Here is a 23061-nt window from a genome sequence, read left to right on the forward strand (position 1 = left end):
TCAGAGCAAGGAAAAACTCACAAGAAAATCTTATTAGGACAAACTAAACCAAAAATGAAAGAAACCTCAGGGTGGGCCTGTTCCTGGAGGGAAACCCCACCACTACAGCTGAGCGTGCAATATGTCCCGCAACATTAAACTTCAAGACACAGAACCAAATATAATGACTTTCTGAGATTGACAGTTTTTTTCTTTTGGTACAAACACACACACACACACACACACACACACACACACACACACACACACACACACACACACACACACGTGTTCCTACCTACGTCTCATGTTGATTGTGGTACTCTTGACGCTTCCCCATCATCGCAAACCGTTTTCTGCCTCAATCTCACTCACACAGCTCTATTCCCCCGGTGCCACAATCTCTCACCTTGCCACTAGACCTGTATCATAAATCTTTCCCACCCCTCTTTCCCTCAATCTCTACCTCCACCACCCATTTTACCTCCCCTACCGCTCACTGCCAGCAAAAGCCCTATTAACCCCTTGCTTGGCTCCATATTGTTGTTGAATAATTGAAGGTGCCTCCTACCACAGTGAAAAGGCGTCTAAATAATGAATAAGATAGGGTGTCTTTTAAAGGTGGAAGAGCCCTGTGAATTATTCAGCGGGCAAATCTGTAGTAAAAGACACCTGTTGCATAGAGAGAGATCTCCTCGGCTAGCACCGCTGTTTGTTGATGCACCAGGTCCCAGCATCTACAGTGGGGATGTCACTTTTTCTGCTTGGAGGAAATAAAGCTTTTGATGTTTGAAAAGTGAAATGAAAATATAGCGGCATCTAGATCTGCTATGAGATACATCGCTCTGTGTTTGATTCAAGCATTGCATCATTTCTTCTGCAAATTCAATTTCATTCCTATGAGGAAAACAAATACTGTTACCATGACTGACTTATTGTATTTCTTACATGAATTCTGATGCTGTCTGGATGCTCAACTTCATCAACCCTGTACAATAACTACCTCCAAATTTTGCTCCTGGATCAAGTTTGTGGTTTGGACTGGAGTTTAAGACATGGTTTGATACAAGTGTCATCTTCACAGCTGATTGAATTTTGGACTTGTAAAATTACAAAGCTGTCTGGGGTTTTATATCAACCGCTGTAACTGACTCTATTCCACGGCTCCTCCGAAAATCACTACAAGTTGGCAAAGTTCACCATACAGTATATTTGCAATATATGAGCTCAAGATTCCCTTTCGAACCTAAGAAGCACTGCCATCAAGTCATGCAATGTTCAGTGTTGCCAAGTACCGTTAAATGGAGTTAAAATATATATATATATTTTGCCTGTCAACTGCCAAGTGCCGGGTTTGTTGCCATTTTGCTTTCGGTAATAAAATCACCAGGGGGTTTGACAGGCAGCTATAGTCCCTACTTCTGCTTTAATCCACAGGCCATAAGCAATATGCCCAACAGTTTCAGCCTGTGCAACACGTTATATTAAAACATCAAACATTCACTGAATATTCATTAAAGTATTTTTGTAACACAGTATTAAAATGGATTATTATGGTAAGCCTTCAGTCAAAGATTATTTGGCCACATGGGGCTGCTGAAACAAATTGCGAACACAACACTGACATATGATCATCTTTTTAGCTGATAAGGCAAACTTGCTGGCAAACAGTTGCTTACACATCTAGTAGTTATGAAGCTCAGTGTAAGTTAGATTCAACACATTCTCACTCCGACTTCGTCACATATTGGCGTTTGGTCATGGACTTTCTATGTCCACATGCGACATGAAAGGTACCCTGGGTGCGTTGGTTGTTGACGTTCTGGGACGCCGTGTCATGTTCTGCCTGTTACATGTGTTGTCTTCTTTCAAGGTACACTTCCATTTTCACAGGAAACTGACTGTATATATACAGTTTCTTTCAAAGTAAATGTACACGTTGGAACAACAACACAAATTGAAGTTTTTTTCCCTTCAACAACAAACGCACGTGGTTGGGTTTAGGCAACAAAAACCTGGGTTAGGTTTAAGAATAAAGAACAGGGTTTGGCTTTAGAATCTTATAGGATGCAAAGACCGCTCTCTTGGATTGAAAGTCGGTGTTTGACGGACCCATCCACAACCCCTCCCGCCGACCCTAGATTGACTTTTGGCGCCTTAACTTTCGTCCTTGTCCCGTTAACTATAATGGCAACCGGCTGCGTATCATGCTGACATTAAAGGATGCCTTTTATTTGTTGGATTCTGACACCGTAAGTCACAGATCTCAACTTCGGCGTGAGACCGTGCTCTTCAATCAGGAAGACTTTCTTTGTGCTCATCCATTCACAATTCTCTCCCTCCAGTTGTCATTTTAGACCACCCTGTTCACCTCCAGCCATCGTATCCGGAGTCCAGGACAAGCTCAACAAAGACTCATTCCTCTGCTCATCCAGATCATCAGCGCTTCTCCATCTTCTCCACATCCTCTTCTCTTCTCATCATCTTTACCACCTCCACCACCATCAGTGTCTAAACCAAGGGTGTCATTTTAGTTCATGGGCCACATACAGTCCGATTTAATTACAGGTGGGCTGGACTAGTAAAAGCATTGCATAATATCCTATAAATAGCAAACACCTCCAAATGTTTCCCTATTTTTCAGATTAAAGATGTTTAAAAATGCTCATCCATTTACAAAACAGATGACAAACAGCCTGTGATGTCTTCAGAAGAATAAGCGCAATTTCAACGTCTGTTTTTCCACATTTAGTTATTCTACTACTCACTGCCATTACATTTTTCTACACATGTCCACTCCTTACACCAAACTAAAGTGGAAGCTATTGAGGAAGCAGGTCAAGTTGTCTCCGACCATTTACAAATCAAACATTTTGGCAGTAGGGTTCCACCGATATTGTTTTAAGATAGAAGTCTGATTCAGCTGCTGGTTGACAAAAATTTGCACAATGATCAATATCTTTAATATATGACCACTATAAGTATGCATTGCTTTTTCAAATAACTATGTTCTGGGTGGGGTGGAAAAACCTCAGGGGCAGCAATACATGAAGAAAGCTACTCACTGTTTAACTTGCTCCTGAAACCTGACACCTCTTAGCCTTAGCAAGTGCATCACTATTATGTTATGCCCTTTGGTGGGCCTGTTCTGGACCCCGGGCCTTATGTTTGACACCCCTGGCCTAGACTGTGGGGGGTCAGGGATTCATCATCCTCTTTAAATCACACCATCTCAAAGGGGCCTTATCGCCAAGGACTTTTCACATTTTTCATTCTTATGTGCACCTGCTAATAAATATTCCTTTCACTACTAAAACGAGTCTCTCCTGATTAAAATGGAGCAACGTTATGATTCCTCTGGAGTCTCTGTTTTTGGCAACCTGATGTAAGTCCAATATCCTCTCTCTCTGTCAGCTCAGGTTTTTGTCTCTGCTAACTCTTGATGGAAGGATCTGGCTCTTTATTTCACCAGCTAGTCACAAACTGTGTTTAATGCTGGGCAGGTAGTGTACAGTGAGTTTTTAGAGCTATTTCCCTGAAGACAGCTGCCAGCTCTGGTTCACAATGACACTATGAGAGCAGTTAGTGAAACAAAACAGTGAAGTTGCAGACAGTTAAACAATGAGCTAATATTTACCATATGGCTCCATGAAGCAGAGGGGAGCTGCACATTCAGGTGATAATTTCTCTGTAAGCTCATCACAATGAGCTACGCCTTTCACATTGTTCTCACATTGTCAATAGACGTTATCATAAAAATATCAATTAAAATAAGTGTAAGTAATTTTCTCTACAATTATAAGTTTGGAGGAAAGAAAGAAACTCTGCGAACTTAAGTAAGTCGGGAAACCAAAGTGCTAAAACAGGAAACTGCCTGTCAACAGTACAGTGTTCCGATCCATGAAAGTTGACAAAGGTGATAACAGTTGCAGTGGAGAGGACAGATGAGAAAATAAATGTTTGGAGCAGCTTTGTCGTTGTATCCCCTGTGGCGCAGCAGAGAGCAGATCTCTGTCTGGGGTCACAGCCACCGCTGAGAGCACACCTGGCAGCACAGATACAGTCATTTCTCCACTAGAGAATGGATGTGTGTGTGCGCTTGAGGGAGAGATAGTGACAGAGAAACAGAGAAAGTTATCTGTGTGTCTGTTGGAAAAAGGTGAGAGAAAAGGCGAGAGACTGGAGGAGATTGTGCATGTGCATGCATACATGCGCGTGAACGTTTGTTGAATATTCAACTATAACGCAAGCTGCGGCTCAGAAATAACTTGTAATAAAAGTAAAAGTGAGGGTGACAATAAAGGAGAAACAGTGGAAACAATGACATGTCGCTTGGCTTTAACCATATCGCTGCTGATGTGCGCTCTCTGAGAAAATCTTGTTCCTATAATTGGATATTTGCTGTTGAAACAGGATGTTGTGACAGGACATGACAGAGTGAAAGATCAGCTCCCACATATTGTTTAGGCTGTAATAACCTTTTTATGGGTGTTGACATTTTGTGAAGTACACTTATTGTGTTTCTTTCAAAGAGCTAGATAAGAAGATTGATACCTCTGTCATGTCTGTTTGCAAAATATGAAGCTAGAGCCTGCAGGCGATTGGGTTAGCTTAGCATTGACAATGGCGAAACAGCTAGACTGGCTCTTTCCAAAGTTATTTGGAAAAAGATTTGTATTTATTAGTGTGTGTTAGAGATGCTGGTAGGTGGATTTTTTATCTTTTGAGAGCAACACATTCTCACTTCGACATCGTCACATATTGACGTTTGGTTATGGACCTTCCACCTCCAGATATGACATGAAAGCTACCCAGGGTGCGTTAGTTGTTGACGTTCTGTGATACCGTGTCAAGCTATACCTGTTACATGACTGTCTTCTTTCAAAATACACTTCTGTTTTCACAGGAAATTTACCATTTACATACAGTCTCTTTCAAAATAAATGCACTACGTCAGTACAACAATGCAAATTGACGTTTTTTTCTCTCCAACAACTAATACATGTGGTTGGGTTTACGCAACAAAAACGTGGTTGGGTTTAGGATAAAAGAACAGGGTTGGGCTTTATAATCTTAAAGGACACAAACACTGCTCTCCTGGGTGAAAGTCGGTGTGTGCTGGACCCATCCATCACGCCTCCTGTCTGCTCTACTGGGACTTTCACCGCCATAACTCTTGTTCTACTCCTGCCATATTTCTCCCTGATGCCGCCGAGTGCTGTTAAACTATAATGGCGACCAGCCACCGTACCATGCCGATGCTTAAGGACGGCTTTTTTCGTCAGTGTCTGATGTCGCAAGTCACTGCCCGAATGCTGGATTCTGACGACTTCGGAGTGAGACCATGTTGTTGAGAGAGTCAGACTTAATGTTACCCACTGCTTTCAATCTTCAGGCTAAGCTAACTATCTCCCGTATTTAGCTCTGTATTTAACAGCATACAGAAATGAGTGTTTTTGATCTGCTTATGAAAATGCATATTTCCCGAAATCTCTTAACTACTCTTTTACTGTGGTATTCTCTACTTAACAGTGTACAGCAGTTTTTGTGTCCAAAACAATTAGGATATACGCTCTGACTGAAGCTGTTTTTTCAAAAATGTTTTCCTTTCTTTTTCTCCCCCACCCTCCTCTAGTGGATCTAAATCAGGAAGCACTTAAACCATAGTTGTCGGACTCACAGTTGACATCATCGTAGGGCAACTGTGAGAGGTCCCGGTTCAGCACCTTGTGGCACTCCACTGCCACCAGCTCCACTGCCAGGTCAGGCATCACAGATGTCACAGGACATTTTAATGGAAAAGGGTAAATAATTTATAAAGAGACATTCCAGCAGCTCTGAGCGGTCCCCGTGTTCTGCTTTGTGAATGCCCATTGTGACAGTAGCAGGGTTAAATAGAGTAGCTAGAAATAGACACCTTGACATTTAATCCCATTTAGCAAGCTTTTAATTGAGTGACTAATATTTCTCATTTAACACTGAAGTAGAAAAATCTATCTGGAATGTCCATAACTACATTATATCTTAAGCATCACTGTTCTTTCATCAACATTTTTCGAAATTCATTTAATTGCAAAGGGTGATAAGAAATGTGATAACAACATTCTCACTGATTCTATCAGCTATGTTAACAGGTATTTTACTCACACATTATGGAGGATGGAGAAACCTGTCAAGGTTTTTCTAAGCAGTGCCAAGTGTAAGCCCGTCAGTTAAGCTGAGGGTGGCGGGGCATGCTGATTATCTGTGTGACCTGCATTGTTACAGCCATAGCCTTGTACTGTTTTGCAGCCCGTTCTGAGTCTTCACACTTGTTCTCATTCATAATGAATACCGACGGAACTGCAATATTAATAAGCCTTAGAGCCTTGGGCACTGGGTTTATTTAAGGATTCAGATTATGAGGACAATGGAGGTGACAGGATCTGTGTGTGCATGTGTGAATGTAGTCGTGTCTTCATTCACATTTATTTTTCAGAAAGTAAGCAAAATGTCATGGGTTTGATCCCCTGATGGAAACGGCCCAGCTGACTGGCCTCAGGCAGGATACCAAACACCTGCGTGTTCATTCACAACTACCCAATTCACAAACCATGACAAATATTTAAGACCTGCATCGAGAGACACTTTTGACATAAAGAAAATGTTTGATGAGAAATTCCTTGATCGGAGATAACAGATAAAGCCGGTGAAAACTTAAAATGACTCTACACCACTTTTCTTGTTTCCATGGTAACATTTAGAGTGCTTTCTATCAATACTTCCAGTGTGAACAGAGGGCATTTCACAACATGTAGGGGCACAATTTATACATATCCCCCCCAATTGTTACTCTCTGCTGCTGTCGGAGCGATTGAGTGATGGCAAGGTTGCAGCGGCACACAAGACCATCGGTTGTTCTCAAGAATGTCAGTCAACCTACGACTTGAAAGGACTGATCAGAAACATTTTCTGGCTTCCCAGCTTGTAATTTCCCAGCCACATGTGGTGCATTGCTGATAAATCGTATTAGATAAGGGGCTTTGAGAGCACCAAGACAGTTTAGAGAGTGAAAAAGTGAATTAAATTGAAGTTGACGTAACTGATGTGTGGAGGTGAGGCAGCCCTATGACCCAATCTTATTTGAATTTAAGTGCAACTTATATTCAGAGAGCTCTGGAGAGAAAATAATGCAGGCTTGTGTAATTCCTGGATTTCAGTATGGACAGCATATCAAAAAGCAACAGTGGGAACAGCAGGGTAGCCAGATCAATAACCACTTTAGCATATCCTACAATGGCTTACTTAGAAGGTGCTATCTGTTCCTTATTTAAACATACATTATCTTAACAGTACAAAGGAGGATTACAGCAGAGTCCTGCATGGTTCTGATTTTCAAAACCTGCTCTTGAATCACAACCGCATGCCACCTGCACATTTGACCAATTAATTTTACAACGAACCCCACCAGCTGACACAAGATCCACAGCCTGACCCAAAACCACAAATCCTATAATAACCTTATGCTCTTTAAATAATTGGTTAAGGCAGCACATTTAAAGTGATCATTTTAGGCAATTTTATATATGAAGTGCAAAGCTTGCATGTTCTCCCTGTGTCAGCGTGGGTTTTCTCCAGGTACTCCGGCTTCCTCCCACAGTCCAAAGACATGCAGGTTAATTGGTGACTCTAAATTGTTCGTAGGTGTGAATGTGAGTGTGAATGGTTGTCTGTCTCTATGTGTCAGCCCTGCGATAGTCTGGCGACCTGTCCAGGGTGTACCCCACCTCTCGACCGATGTCAGCTGGGATAGGCTCCAGCCACCCCACGACCCTCAAGAGGATAAGCAGTTAGAAAATGATATGGATGGATGGATGGATGGTTAGCGTTGTCACTTCATAGCAAGAGGGTTCGAACCCTGGGGTGGGGGAGCCCTTCTGTACAGACTTTGCATGTTCTCCCCGTGTCAGTGTGGGTTTTCTCCAGGTACTCCAGCTTCCTCCCACAGTCCAAAGATATGCAGGTTAGGTTAAGAGGTGACTCTAAATTGGCTGTGGGTGTGAATGTGAGTGTGAATGGTTGTCTGTCTCAGGTGTCAGTCCTCTGGCGACCTGTCCAGGGTGTAGCCTGGACCCCACCTCTTACCCAGTGTCAGCTGGGATAAGTTCCAGCCCCTCCGCGACTCCAAACAGGATAAGCAGTTACGGAAAATTAATAAATGAATGATTATTTATATTTTATTTTAATATATTTATCATTCAACACCCACAATCCGACCTGTAATTTCTTTTTCCACCCAGAATCAAAACCAGTCATAAAATAAAGACAAAATGCCAGCCATTTATCACCCTTTTTGTTGGTCACCAACTGAGTGCCTGCAGGTACCTGACCCAATGCAGGACTCTGGATAAGGGGCCATGTGTTTCTGTGATTAAAGGGAAATTTCGGTTTATTTCAAGCCATCTCCTATCATCCTAAATTTGTTTCAAGTGACTAGTGACATAAAAATAATAGTTAGTATGTTAGCCTAGATACAGCCGGGGCACATAGTAGCGTCAGACCTGTTAAAACATAAGTGAATGGGCATACTTCAAGTGCAAAGTTAGTCCAGTAAACAAGCTTTTTTTTCCACAAAGACCACCTCATATCGTTAGGATAAATGTCAGAGAACATATAGAAAACAACATGTAAACGTGTTGTCTTACCTTACCGGTGTGGTGCCATGTTTGTTTACCATCTAGCTCTGCTTTCCAAAGTGCGGCCGAAATATCGTGAGAACAAGCAGCAATCTCATACCGTGCCTGAAATCTTGCGAGAACAAGCAGCAACAGCTGGAAGGCAGAACCGGACCGTAGCCTGGAAAGTTCATTTATTTATTTTATGAAAGATTTATAGAATAATGGCTGACTTTTTGCCAGACTTCGACTTTGTGGAGGAGGAATTTGATTTTGCAGAGTTTGATGGCCGCCCTTATTTATTTGAGCCAGAATACACTGACGAAGAGCTTCGTGAAATTGAAGAACGGAGGAGGAGAGAGAGAGGCGCAACAGGTAGAGGATGAGAGAGGAGGAATGGCTGCTGCAAGGCTTTAGCTCTGGAGATTGGTGGTGTACCTGTGAATGCTGTGCCCCAATGCCCACAGAAGAGGAATGCCTCTGTTGCAAGGAATGGGACCGGTTGCAGCCTTATTTTCAAGGTCTGGATGTGACCGAGGACGAGACACCTCCACCTGGAGTAGTATCCAGCTGGGCTTTATCTAGAGCTCGCGAGATATATTTCAGTCGCGCTCTGGAAAGTGGAGCTAGATGGTAAACAAACATGGCAGCACACCGGTAAGGTAAGACAACACGTTTACATGTCATTTTCTATATGTTCTCTGACATTTATCCTAACGATATGAGGCGGTCTTTGTGGAAAAAAGCTTGTTTAGTGGACTAACTTTGCACTTGAAGTATGCCCTTTCACTTATGTTTTAACAGGTCTGACGCTATGGCTGTATCTAGGCTAACGGCTAACATGCTAACTATTATTTCTATGTCACTAGTCACTTGAAACAAATTTAGGATGATAGGAGACAGGTTGAAATAAACTGAAATTTCCCATTAATATGTTGTAGTAACCTGAAACTACTTGGTATTGTGCAGAACAACAGATTAATGTGCTGTACTTGGTTGTTTACAAATACTAATCTGATATCATGCAATTGCATTTAATTTCAGTCATTTTTTTATGCATTTAATTGGGAAATGGAAGATTACAACCACTATCAAATGAAAAAAAGGTAGGAGAAAAGTGAATTTTTAGTTCTCAAGTCAGCCATATATCTGCTGTAGTGTCACTGACGGATACTGCTGAGATGAGCTGAGCTTCTCAAACCTAGAGAAGACCAGCAAGCTTAGTGTAACGTGGCTAACATTTAACTTTATGTACTGTACTTAGTGTAGCTTTACAAGGGTGTAATATTTTGAGTGGTACTGCTTTTTTGGCAGGACATTTTTGTGTGAGTGTGATTACCTGAGACTATGTTCTCCCGTGACAGGGTTTCAATATTTGCCAGGGTAGACATTTACACTACTGTACTTGTGCTCAGCCATTTCCTTGATCTGCTTTTTGACTGGAGAGGATATTCTCGAGAAAATGCTGGTGGGTTGCTGCTTAGCTACAGAGGTCAAAGGCCTTTGAAGATTCACTACCAGCAGGGCACTTAAATCTTTTTATTGCAAGGACTTTTAAGCAATTTTTGTCTGTTCTGTACAACATACTTTAATTTACTGTCAGAGCTTCAAAAAGTAATCATATCAGCTTTTGTTGCCATATTAATGCATGTATTAATATCTGTAGTTCCTCCAAGACTTTACCTTCGTCTGTATATTTCTGTGTGCAATCGCAACATAGGACAAACTGCCTTTGATGGTAACCTCCACACTGGAATTAAATAATTCAGTTTGTTTGAATCTGAGAGGGAAGACAGACCCCGCACTTCAAAAAATTCCACTGCAAGATTTTTTGACTCACTTTGATGGAGCAGCACTTCAGATGTTGCACACATCCAAACAGGCCGTTCACCAAGGATGAACTTACTCCCAGACTCATACTGGCGCAATGCATTTGGCCAAATGTGATCATTAGCTATGAGCGGTCGGTATTACTAACCTCGAGGTCATGTCCGGCATTATCAAGCTCTGTTATCAGGAGTCAAAATTTGCCATGTAACATGCATAAAACTGTACATCAGCATTTTTCTCCACTTTTCAAATGACTCACAGCTGGGAAATGTCAATACGGTGTGTCAAATTCAATAAATGAGACAACCTATCAGATCCATTACTTGGGGAAATCAGAGAGAGCGTGTATTAAACAGAGTTGCAATTCATTTCCATTCGGAGCTCCCCCCCCCAAACTTCAAATCTTGATTTAATTCAAACTAGCCAAGGTTAGCGGCCATGCCAGATAGGAGTATTGGTTCCAGAGATTAGCCTGCGCACACAGCTGACATCATGGCCTTTTCATTAAAAGAGCTCCATTTGTTGGACAGAGGCTTACAAGGGACTTTACAGAAACGTTACAAACATTTAACCACGGGTATTACAGAAATGCACCCCATGTGTTACTGGTTTACAAAGGAAAAAATGACCTATTGGATGTGGCAGATATGCAAAGATATGCAAAGTCTTTAAAAGAAAAGACACAAATTAGCAACATATTATCTGAGGACAGTTTGTCTGAATGGATTTTACTATATGTTTACTCTGGTCTAATGACAGTCTTTACAATTGTTTTATGAAATGATATTTCACGGCTGGAACACTTCAATACACACAGACTACAAAACTAAATCTATGAATTGTCTTCCTCACCAAAAAGTACTTCAGTCCTGACCTAAAGAAATGTTGTGACTGCTAGCCTGAAGGAGGGAGAGTCTGTTGCATTACAACCTTCTTGTCAAAGTTTTGACTGGCCTATTGTCAGTTGTTGTTGTCTGTGTCACTCTGCAGCCACACCTCCAAAACACTAGTCAGAGGGGTTTCTGTGAAGTGCTGTAAAGTTTAGTTGACTCAAAACACACATTAAACATGACTTAATAGCAACTCTTTCAAACACAGGTACGCAAACCGGCTGCACTATAAATTGCAGCATTCACAGACAAAGCATTTATCATTATCTGGACACAATTTCCCCCATAAATACAACATGCTAATGTTTTTAGCACAAGCCTATGGCATTTTACATTGTATAAATTAGCCTAGCAGCTAGCAGACTTTTCCTCTACTCATATGAAGCTAGGGACAACAGCAACATTTTACAAAGGTAACGTTACAAAATTCAGCTCTATTACAATTCACAAGGTTCACAGACAAAACAACTCTCTTATACAAAACACATTTTCCAAACAAATATAACATGCTAATGTTATTAGCCTATGGCATTTTACATTGTATAAATTAGCCTTTATTGTTTCTTATCTGTGAAATGAAAGTAAAGAAAAGCTTCGGTTCCACTCAGGGAAATGTTTTCAGCTTACAAAAAAAGACAGGAGGTCTGAGTCGCCGCGACGTGTAGTTAAATTACAGTGTAGGCTCTACCTCGAAACCTACACTGTAGGTATGCTGTCGATTCGACATAGAAGCATCCCGCTTAAGTGTTACACCATCTACCATTCACCCCCTTCCCCTGATGAGAAACTCTCCACTCCACTCAGCCTTGAAAAACAGTAAAGCAAACAATACATCCAGCTGGACTTCACCTTAAGTTGTTTGCAGAGGAACTTTCATGTATTCAGTCTCTACAGTGGCGGTGGTGAGTGTTAGTGTTATGTGGTACATTATACAGAACTTGGACAGTGAGTCAGACATTGTAGAATTTTAAAAAATGCTTGCTAACACATGATGATTAAACAGATCCAAGTCTGTCAAAGTGGTATTGCTCTAAACATGTAATTTGTTCTCTAAAGCTTAAAACTGCTTTTACTGTACTCCCTTTGGCATGCCAAGAAAACTATAGACTTATAGCACTAATGCACAATGGTAATGCGCACTGTTTTGGTGACTTGAAGGTCACACCATTCATCAAACAGTCGAGATGAATACCCTCAAGAATGTTAATGATCTTGACTCCAGAGAATGTTCATTTAAGCATCTGAGGCATCAAGAAATGTCTATTGCGTTTATAGAGTTGCTCGGATTATCTTGAAAAGAACAATTTCCCAGTGTTAAAAGGAAACCAATTTAATGTTTACAAATTCATCTAGAGATCTAAAGCAAACTATCTGATTCCCCTGAGCTCCTTCAAAGTGGATCCTTGATCCACCATCTCTTTCCCAGCAGATCGATGGCGGTTGAAGAGTTCATTATCCAAGACAAATCCATATGCTTCTCTGCCACATCTTCAGCCGTTCTTCTCATCCTGTCTTCGCTCTGCCTTTTAATTGGCCTTCAGTCATCAGTCATCTTAGCCGCACTTGTTCTTTTACCCACTCTGTCGTTCCAGTCTAATGACACAAAGGCTAATTTTACACCCACCAGTCGTTCCGTTTAATTACTGACTGTCCAGACTCCTCTGGCTCAATCAATAACAACCGTACCGAGATGGAGAGAAGCTTTGTGAGGAAAAAAATTGTCCATGGGACACTTGATTTGGAAGAGGGAAAGAAGATTCTTCATGTCATTTGACAAGGAGATTTAGCAGAAGCAAAATAGCAGGTAGCTAATTGGTCATCGGGGATAATTTATGTAACTTCATTGACATGATGTATCATCAACATCACGTTATCAAAGCTCACTGCGCTTCAAGGTTTCACTCTGACATTGATAAACTTTTACAGTGTAGAATTACTTTGAATTATTTAAAGTCTGCCAGTGGAGCGAGATGATTTCACTTACATGGAAATCTGCTTATATCTGGGATTTTCACAAGTGAAGCGCTCGATACTGATGAGTGAACTTTTTTCATGATTTCACCTTTTCACAAACTTTCATCACACCTCAGAGTTGTGTTGGAAATAAATCCATATTTTATACTTCTACTGAGGGAAAATTTTGGTTGGTTGGTTTGGACCAATATTAGCTATTATAAAGCTCTAGCAAAAGTTCAGTCAGGAAAACAATACTTTTCATGCTCAGGCTCTAAGTTTCTTTCTCACCCTGCCATTCACTCCTTGCACACATACTCTCTCACTATCTCCAGGTGTCATTGCCTGGGTAGGTCAGTTGAGTCATCGGCTGATTCACAATCAACCAATAGCACAGCGACAACACCTTCTCTGTCAGCCTATCATCCCACTGCACCTCATTTCAAATATGGTTCCTTCTCTGCCATAGTACTGTCTTGCTGCCTTGCTGTCTTCGTGATCGAGGGACATCTGAGCGGCAGTAGGATGAATCCCCCCATGGAGTCCAGACACTGGTGGTGGTGGTGGTGGTGGCTGATGACTCTGAGGATGATGGCTGATGAGGCGTATGAGGATGATGAATCTGTGAAGACAGCAAGGCAGCAAGACAGAACTACGGCAGAGAAGGAACCATATTTGAAACGAGTGGGATGACAGAGAAGGTGTTGTCGCTGTGCACGGATTCATCATCCTCATACGCCTCATCAGCCATCAGCCTCAGAGTCATCAGCCACCACCACCACCAGTGTCTGGATTCCACGGGGGGATTCATCCTGCTGCTGCTCAGATGTCCCTTGATCACAAAATATCTCCCTCTGGTGTCCAAGCGCCAAAGACTTCTGTTAAATCTTAATCAGCACTCACATTACAAATTAAATATTATCTTTACTTCATTCTTCTGCCTCTCCTGATTGAAATATCATATTGACACATTGCTGCCTTTTTAGTTCTCGTGACTTTCATGTTTAAACTACAGAAGTTATTGGAAATTAACCAAGACGAGGAAATGTGATGTTATTCCGACTGGCAGGTAACTCATTCATTAGACAGTTCTGGTGACATCCTGCATTATCATCTTGGATCCGCAAGGGGGAAATATCTAATTCCTTTGACATTAAGTCCTGCAGCAGGATGCTTCTCCTTATTTGCGTGCTTATATTCCCCGGTGGTCACAAAGAACTCACCAGGAATTAACTGATTATGAGAATTAATAGTCTAAGATTGGAAGTGGACCTCATATCTCATTAATAATGACAGATAAGTAACAGGACAAAAAAAGAAGGGTCCTTGATACTTCCTGCTAAAATTGAATCACAAAGTCTTGCAGCTGGTCTTGCAAACAAATCACAGCAGAGTTGGCCCGGACCTGCTGGTGGGCAGGGTGATTATTCAAAATAAGACCTAGCAAACTGGGAGTGAGAGGTGGCAAGCGTGATTAAAAACTATCCAGTAAAAGGTGGATGGATGGAAGTGTGGCACTAGCGGCTCCGCACAGCGAGCTGTATCCATCAGTGTGGGAAGTCTTAGTTTATTATACACTGAGTGAAAGTTTGATGGATACGACTGGTATTTTAATGCAAACCCCCTCCTCCTCCAGTTAATCTCGGCTGTAAACAGAATAGATGAATGACATTTGACACTGGATTCATGAATCAGCGCTTAAGTGGCCATCGTGATTCATTAGATTCAGAACAGGGTTACTTAGCAAGCAAGGAGACTGTGTTATACGTATAATGTGACAATGAAAATGAGGTTTCTGTGATAGCCAGATGTAGAGCCATTCCAAATAGACCCAGAACATTCATTCAATCATTTTTCACTGTTTCTGTGACCCTAAGGACCCAGCGGAGGACGACCTGCACTCTCATGAATGTGCATCCTTCTGAGTGTGTCTGTTTACACACGCATCAAGCCCCAATGTCTAAAAGTGCGAACCAATCGGAGACAACCAATCAGTGGAGTCGGGTGAAGCAACTCAGATGTTGGGGACCAATGGGAGATGGCGTGCCGGGCGGGGCCGGGAACTGATGGTAGAACTGAGTGGCTGTGGCAGCGCTAATGGTAAGTGAGAGGTAATTAGAGAGAAAAGACTCGTGTGAGGCTCTCCATCCGGCGAACAGAGCGGGGAGCCGGCCTCCCCACCGCCTCATTTATCATCATCTGCTTAGCAGGCGGCTCAGAGTCAGGACAAACAGAGCAAACCCCCTCCATCTTTCTCCCTCTCTCAGCCTCTCGTTTCTCCCCTCTTATCTTCATCCTTTGCTACTTATCCAATGTATGATACTTCCATCTCTCTCTCATTCTCTGCGTCTAATCTGCTTTTTTGTCCGGTCCATATTCTCTTTCATCTCTCCTCCTTGTGCTCTGTTGTTCTCTGTCTTTATCTTTGCCACCTGTCACAGACGCGCTTCCTCCATCCTTTTCCTGCTGCCCATAAGCCGTCTTTTACTTTTGTTTTCCATTCTATTGTTCTCGCTCTATTTACTACTTTTCCTTTTACTTTCACATCAACTTACTGTGTTCCAACCTGTTCTCCCCTTCTTGTCAGTTCCATCTATTTATTCAATATGCTTCGCATTCATTGGTTTGCTGCTTTCCGCTCTCCATTTCTGCATTGCAATTTTCCTCTTCTGTTTTCCATCTTTCCCGCCACCACCTCTCTGTGACCTTGGATGTTTTTCATTTTTCCTCTTTCTACTCCCATTTGTCTCCTCGTTCTCCTCGCTGATGTTATTTTTCATCGGTGAGATTCTGATCTCTACATCTCTTGTCTTTCCAATTCTGTGACTTGTGCCGTTAAATTCCATTCTCCTACTTTTGTGCAATACCGCATCTCATTACTTTAAAAAGTGGGAAATACCACAAATAGTTCAATTGCCATCGTCATCTCGATCATCACCACCAGCAGGACCACCTAGACGATCATTGTTATCCCTTAAAACTGCAAGGAAAAAACCCTGAGAAATGAGAAGCAGAATATAAACAGACCTGAACAAATGTGAAACAATAAACTTGGACTAAACAACTTGACGTCTGTAACCGAGTAGATTAATGGATCGTTTTAGGACGCTGGCAGCTTTACTGCTGCGAGGTGCATGAATATGCAACTGCTATGATTTCACAACAAAAATTCAATGTACATTTTACAGCCGCAGATGAGGTCATCTCTTCCCACACAGATGTATGATGGATGGGAAATTTAATCTCAATCCTTCTCAGGATGTGTCAGCGAGAAGTAGCCAGTCTTCACGGGGCCAGCTCAGATTCATCAGCGTTCACACCTCTTTCCTGCACGCAGTTGTCATTAATTAATGACTTGCTGTACAACTGTAACAACGTGTCAAGACCCTGGCAGGGATACAGACAACAACAAGGCCAATATCGATAATTGGCTGCAACAGGTGACAGAGAAAAATGGAGCGAAACAGGAGGAAAAAAAAAATACAGAAGTACAAGACATGGACATAACTCCAGGGTGTGACGTGCAAACAGAACTAATTTGTAGCAGAAAGTAATTTGTATCACTCATGACTGGCGGCAGTTGTTGGAGGAACAGGGAACAGACACACTCAGGTAGCCCAATTTATCACTTCACCACTCGCTTCCTCCCTGTGTCACTGGGATATCTCAGTGCCCTTGTTTATATTCTGAGAGTGCAAAGAGAGGCTAGAAATTTTGCATTTGTGAACCAAAACTATTTTGAAAAATACAAAAGTTCCTATTCTTAAATACATATAAGCCTGCCAATCATTTTCCAACTGCCTGTAATACTTTTAAAAACATTTTGTACCTTCATTTTTCTGTTGTCATCCAGCGTCATGACAAATTAAGTTTCTGCCAGTGCATACAAATACATCGTCCTCCTTTTCCCCTGGATTGATAAGGTGATATTGACTATAACTTAAACACTTATTTCAAAATGATCATGCACATCCGTAAAAAAGGTTATCTGGGTTCATCACACTGACTTTAATGCTGCGTGCTTTGACTCTCATGCACTTTTGTCTGCAGGTCTCCTGTGTGGTCCTGCTCTGCTGATTCTTGATTCAACCCTCATGCAAGGCTGTTTTCTGTTCAACACAGCAGCTCCGGTCTGAACGTTAGCCAAATCTGACCCCTATGAGGTTCTCCCTCATTGCCACAACAGAGAGCCGCACTCAGCATTGATTAAAGCTACAGCTAGGTGAAATCCTCTGACAGGCCACCACTATGGCTGTCACCTCCCACATGCAGGGGCAGGATGAGGAGATAAAAATACTTAACCCTCACTGTTGACATTTCACATGGTGACAATGTGGGCCTATCAGATTAAGATACAGTAATAGTGTATGTGTCTGTGCTGACTGTACACACACACACACACACACACACACACACACACATTCACAGGTCCATTAAACCCCAAAACCTTGGGGTCTTGTGGACGCTATAATGCAATAAGAAAAACATCACTAGATCAATATAACACTAATAATAATAATTTTAAAGCACTCAAAGTCTGAATAAATAAATAAAGTCTCAATATGTGTATCACCATTACATCAGACCGAATATGCCAGCTTGAAAAGATGTGTTTTCAGAAGGAATCTGAAAGTGGAAAGGGAGTCAATATTGCAAATGTCGCGGGGGAGAGAGTTCCAGAGGTGGGGGAGAGAATGGCTGAAGACTCTAGAGCCCATGGCAGTCAAGCGGGCAGATGGTGATGTGCGCTGGATTGCAGAAGAGAATCCAAGAGCATGGGAGGGCGTGTAGATATGAAGGAGTTACACTGATTGACAGCAGCATTTTACTATCTGTAGTTTGACAAAATTAAAGGTATCCATATAGGTTCAATGTGTAGCACACTTATTGCAACATTTATTGGATATGAATACATTCATAAAGACACTGAGACTTAGAGGCTGGAAGCAACACACTAAATTTACTCTTGTTATAAATGGTAAATGGACTAGCGCCTGTTTACACAAGTCACATTCATCCATTTACACACTGGTGGCCGAGGCTACCATACAAGGTGCCACCTGCTTCTCCGTTTTTAACACACTCACACACAACCATCAGGAGCAATTTAGGGTTCAGTATCTTGCTCAAGGACATGCAGACTGGAGGAGCCGGGGATTGAACCACTGATCTTCCGATTCGTGAGCCACAGTTGCCCCATTGAAAAAGTAATTTTATAAGAAGTCAGTAATTTTACTTGACCTTAAGTCCTTTTAACACAAGTACAGTCATTGTCATTTGCTACATTTTAAGTTGCATTATCGTATGTCTGTATAATACAAAAAAAACCAAAACAAAACAAAAAAAGTGGCATCCTCCTTTAATTATCACTGGCGTATTGCACCACCCGCCGAGGACGCGAAGTGACCCATATCAAACACTCCTAAGATTTTGTGTAGCAAACAGGTGCATTCTGGGCCTGGCTAACATGCTAAATGCTAAAATGCGCTTCAGATAGTGATGCTTTGAGAGTGAAGGAGCAGATTGAGGACTGTGCGGCGCACATGACTCGTGCTTATCAAGGTAGCGCGCGCAGGTGTGTGTGTGTGTGTGTGTGTGTGTGTGTGTGTGTGTGAGAGAGAGAGAGCTATGCAGAGTGGAAATTCAGCTGCTTTCTTTTTGCTGTGTGGCTGCAGAAACTGTGGAGTTATAATCTTTATGATGCCTGTCCAGGCTGTCTGCTTTGGTGCTGCTTTATTCTACTGTTGGTTCTATAAGAAATTTCACGTTAATTTATGTCTTAATAATGTCGTACCCGCTGTGGTGTCTTTAGATTTTTAGGCCTATTTATTGTAGGTAATTATTGTTTCATGGTTAATTCTAGTGAGGCTACAGTAGGCTGCTGTGGGAGGTGGTTATATATTTTTAAGTTATTATCCACTGTATCATGCACAGGCTGCAAGGAACCTATGGTTGGTGTGGACCATAGACTGTACAAACTGGGCATTCACTCAGTGCATGTTGACATGTAATGCATTTATTTTAATTTATTTTTTATTTTAATGTCCCCCTTAAGCATGATGTGAGGCAGTAACCTTTACTAGGAGAAAGCCTACATTTAACTGACCTACTCTTTACTGTTATTCAAGTGCATTTTTACACAAGCACTTTTGCTTGAAGTGTCTTTATTTACTCGTGCACAATATTGTACCCTTTCCATCCCTACATGTACCACAATGGTTTACACCCTTGTTAACTCCCTGAAACACTTTACTTGTGCTGCTTTCAGATACCTTTTGCAAGTATTTAAACCTTTGGACATTGAGCAAATTGATGCGATTTCTTTCAAAAACATGGGAAAAAAGGCAATGAGCAACTTGGTAGGAAATATCCCACAATTGCAAAAAAAATTATAGATTCAGAAAATAAACAAAAAGCTTGGAAAAACTCTTATTATTACGTTTTTAAAAAGTTAAAAAAAAAATTTGTAGAGATTTTCTTGTTTGTTTTTATCTTTTTTTTTTAAAATTAATTTATTGTTTTTAATTTTCACTTTTCACTAATTACATGCAATTTTTTGTTGCTCGTTGCCTTTTTTCCTATGTTTTTGAAAGCTCAGGTTTCAAAGAGTTAAACTTTCAGTGGTTGGCTGTATCAAGGACTGTATTTAGTACAATTTTGAGGAGCTTGTGCTTTTCTTAAGCCTTTTTCTATTGCAGTACATTTCAGTAGGACATATTTTTTTACTACATTACATTACACATCAGTTATTTAACAGCGAGACTATAGTTACAAGTTACTTTTCCAACTTTACTTTTACATGAAATAAGCTATACATCATAACTTTATAAAACACAATGCATTTTCAGATATTAAAGCACTTAAGAGCCAATAAGCTACTTAAAGTGCTCACAATAAGTAATTTGAATGCAGGGCTATTTTTGAATTGTCACAGCCAACATTTGTGTGTGGGGCCCTTGTGGGTGGTAAATGGGTTAAAAAATGGGCCCTAAATGGGACTGTCCATGGGTTCCATATTTGCCCTATGACATTTGCACATATGGGTGGGTTTTACCCAGGTGGGCCCCAGATAAGAAGCCTATTTTGGACTTTGGACCACTCGGGCAGACCCATCCATGTGGGCAATTGGCATGGGGTCAGTATGGAACATGTGAACAATCCAATATAGGGCCCATTTTCATTATATTTATGAACTACATGGGTCCCACATACAAATATTGGCTGGGAGAGTTCTAATAGTTAAGTAAAGGATGTGAATACTTGTTTCACTGAGTACTTTTGTGACAGAGTTTTCAAATTGCTTCATGGAGAGCAACATTATACAAGCAATACAAGCAATAAAACCCTGAAACGAATGAAAGACAATACAAACAAGCATTAAAAGCAGCATCACTATTTGCTGAACCAGCCTGTGAGCTGGTGGAAGCAACCCTGAATGATACTAGGTCACCGCCTATTTGCTATTCTGAAAGCAAAGTTGACAAGGCTTTGACAAGAACCACAAAGAGTAAATTCATCAGATTGCAGCATGTCAAATTCTATTTGTCTGAGAGGACCTCTCTTGCGCACACTTATCAGCTGCCCTATCATAGCCTAATAGCTACTGTAAATTTGCTCATATCAGATGGCAGGCATTCATTTGGAAAATGACTGTCTTAATCTATATTTCATCAACTGGACTGAAGATATTAATAGTAGATATTCTTATTAGGCCTTAAACCTCATCAAGACTCCTGATGTGAAACTCATGGCATGAGACTTAAATGATCCACGGAAAAGTATTCTCTGTGATGTATTTCAACACATTCCCTTTTGTCTGTACTTTGGCCTGCAGAGTAACTATGTTCAGCTGGTGTGTTCTGTTTTCATGCCTCCTCTTTCAGCATGCACTGGGACATATAAATAAAGCTATTAGGTTGTGGAAAGCTTATGAAACACACAACTGTCTCATGAGTGGAGTAAGCACAGATGGCTCTCAGATCAAGGCCTTAAGGTACCGTGGTCCTGGATCCAAGAGCGCCAGGCTGTTCCAATCTGGCTGAAACTGATAAAGTCTTCAGTGAGGGGAGTGACTTCATAGCCGCATTACAATGCTGCAGGAGTTCTTCGTAATCTATTTGGTGTGCTTCAGCTGAAGAATGATCCCACACTTAATTGTCAGTCAGATAAGTTTAATGTCCCGGAAGACTTTTCCAGAGAGCATGTGTGGAAAGGATATGAAGACCCATACAACTCAGACTGAATTAAATCCACATGGAGCTCTGATACAGTCAGTCAGGAAGCTTTAAGATAAATTACTGTCAAACGCATAAAAAAATTTAACATCTTCAAATCAGAAGAAACTGGCAAAGCTGAATCAGACGATAGGCAAAGTTTAAGGCACAGTAAGTCTCCTGTGTCCTGTCTATCACTTCAACCCCCCCCTTCTCACTTCCTCCCCGTCCCTCTCCCCTTCCCTCAGCCTCTGCCTGGCCTTATCTACAGTCACACCTCTCTCCCATCTTGAGCACTTATCTCCTGCGCCAGTGTGCGTCATGCATCCCTAGCCCTGTCGAAGATAGGACATTACACGGGAAGATTCTCCCGTTTACTCAAGATCTCACACATGGATGATTCCCACAGGCGGCCATCTTAGCACAGAGGTGTTTGGTCCCTTGTCCTGGACAAGCCGTTCGATCCTATCCCAGCAGTGCGTTCGGCCAGGTTTGTTTGTGCAGCCGTGTGCCGCCTATCACTCCTCTGTAGGGACTTACGCTGATATGGCAGCATGGTGTCTTGGTGGCGTTGCAAGCAGGGCAGCAGGTGTGTCGACAATAACAACAAAGCCAGAGATTTTGGAGTCGATAATGTTGACAAGAAACCAAAAGAGATTGCTCCAATGCTCCTTTAAACTTGTATGAAAACTTTTAAAACAAAAAACTTTGCTTACAAGATGGCTGACGTGATGTTATTTGATATCAGTCAGCTGCATATTGAGGCCATTATCTGCAGCATGCTGCGCTACCATCTGATAGAGAGACATCAGTATTAATGAGAGTGTTTTATAAGCGGGTGAAAACTCCTTGCAGTCACGTTAAATGGCAACACATTATCACTCCGACCTTGTCACATATCAACGTTTGGTCATGGACTTTCCATATCCAGATATGACATGCAAGGTACCCTGGGTGAATTGGTTGTTGATCTTCTGGGATGATGTGCCAAGTTCTGTCTGTTAGATGCATTGTCTTCTTTCAAAATATACTTCCATTTTTATAGGAAATTTACCGTTTACATGCAGTCTCTTTCAAAATAAATGCACTATGCCGGTACGTCACCGCAGATTGACGAACTACAAGCTTTACAATCTTATAGGATGCGAACAGCGCACTCCTGTGTGAAAGTCGGTGTTTGTTGGACCCATCTGCCTGCCCCACTTGGACCTTTGCCGCTTTGACTTGCGTTCTTGTCCTGCCGCGTTTCCCTCCTGACATCATGCCCAAGTCACTTCCCAAGCTCTACATTTCGACAACTTTGGAGTGAGACCGGGTTGTAATTGACTGTTCACTTCTGTGTATTGGTATTCCCACCTGATGCGTACCATACCGGAGTACTCATGAACTGTATGAGAGACCACCTTTTCAAGTGGACTGGAGCACAGATTGGATTACCATGCCTGTGTATAGTACATAGTGCTCACACTAATCAAATGACCTGGACTTTGTGGTCAGGTGTACTCAGATCCATGCCCAGTCCCCTGATATGAAAGCCCCCTA

The sequence above is a fragment of the Epinephelus fuscoguttatus genome, linkage group LG10 (genome assembly GCF_011397635.1).
Source record: "Epinephelus fuscoguttatus linkage group LG10, E.fuscoguttatus.final_Chr_v1".
Lineage (NCBI taxonomy): Eukaryota > Metazoa > Chordata > Actinopteri > Perciformes > Serranidae > Epinephelus > Epinephelus fuscoguttatus.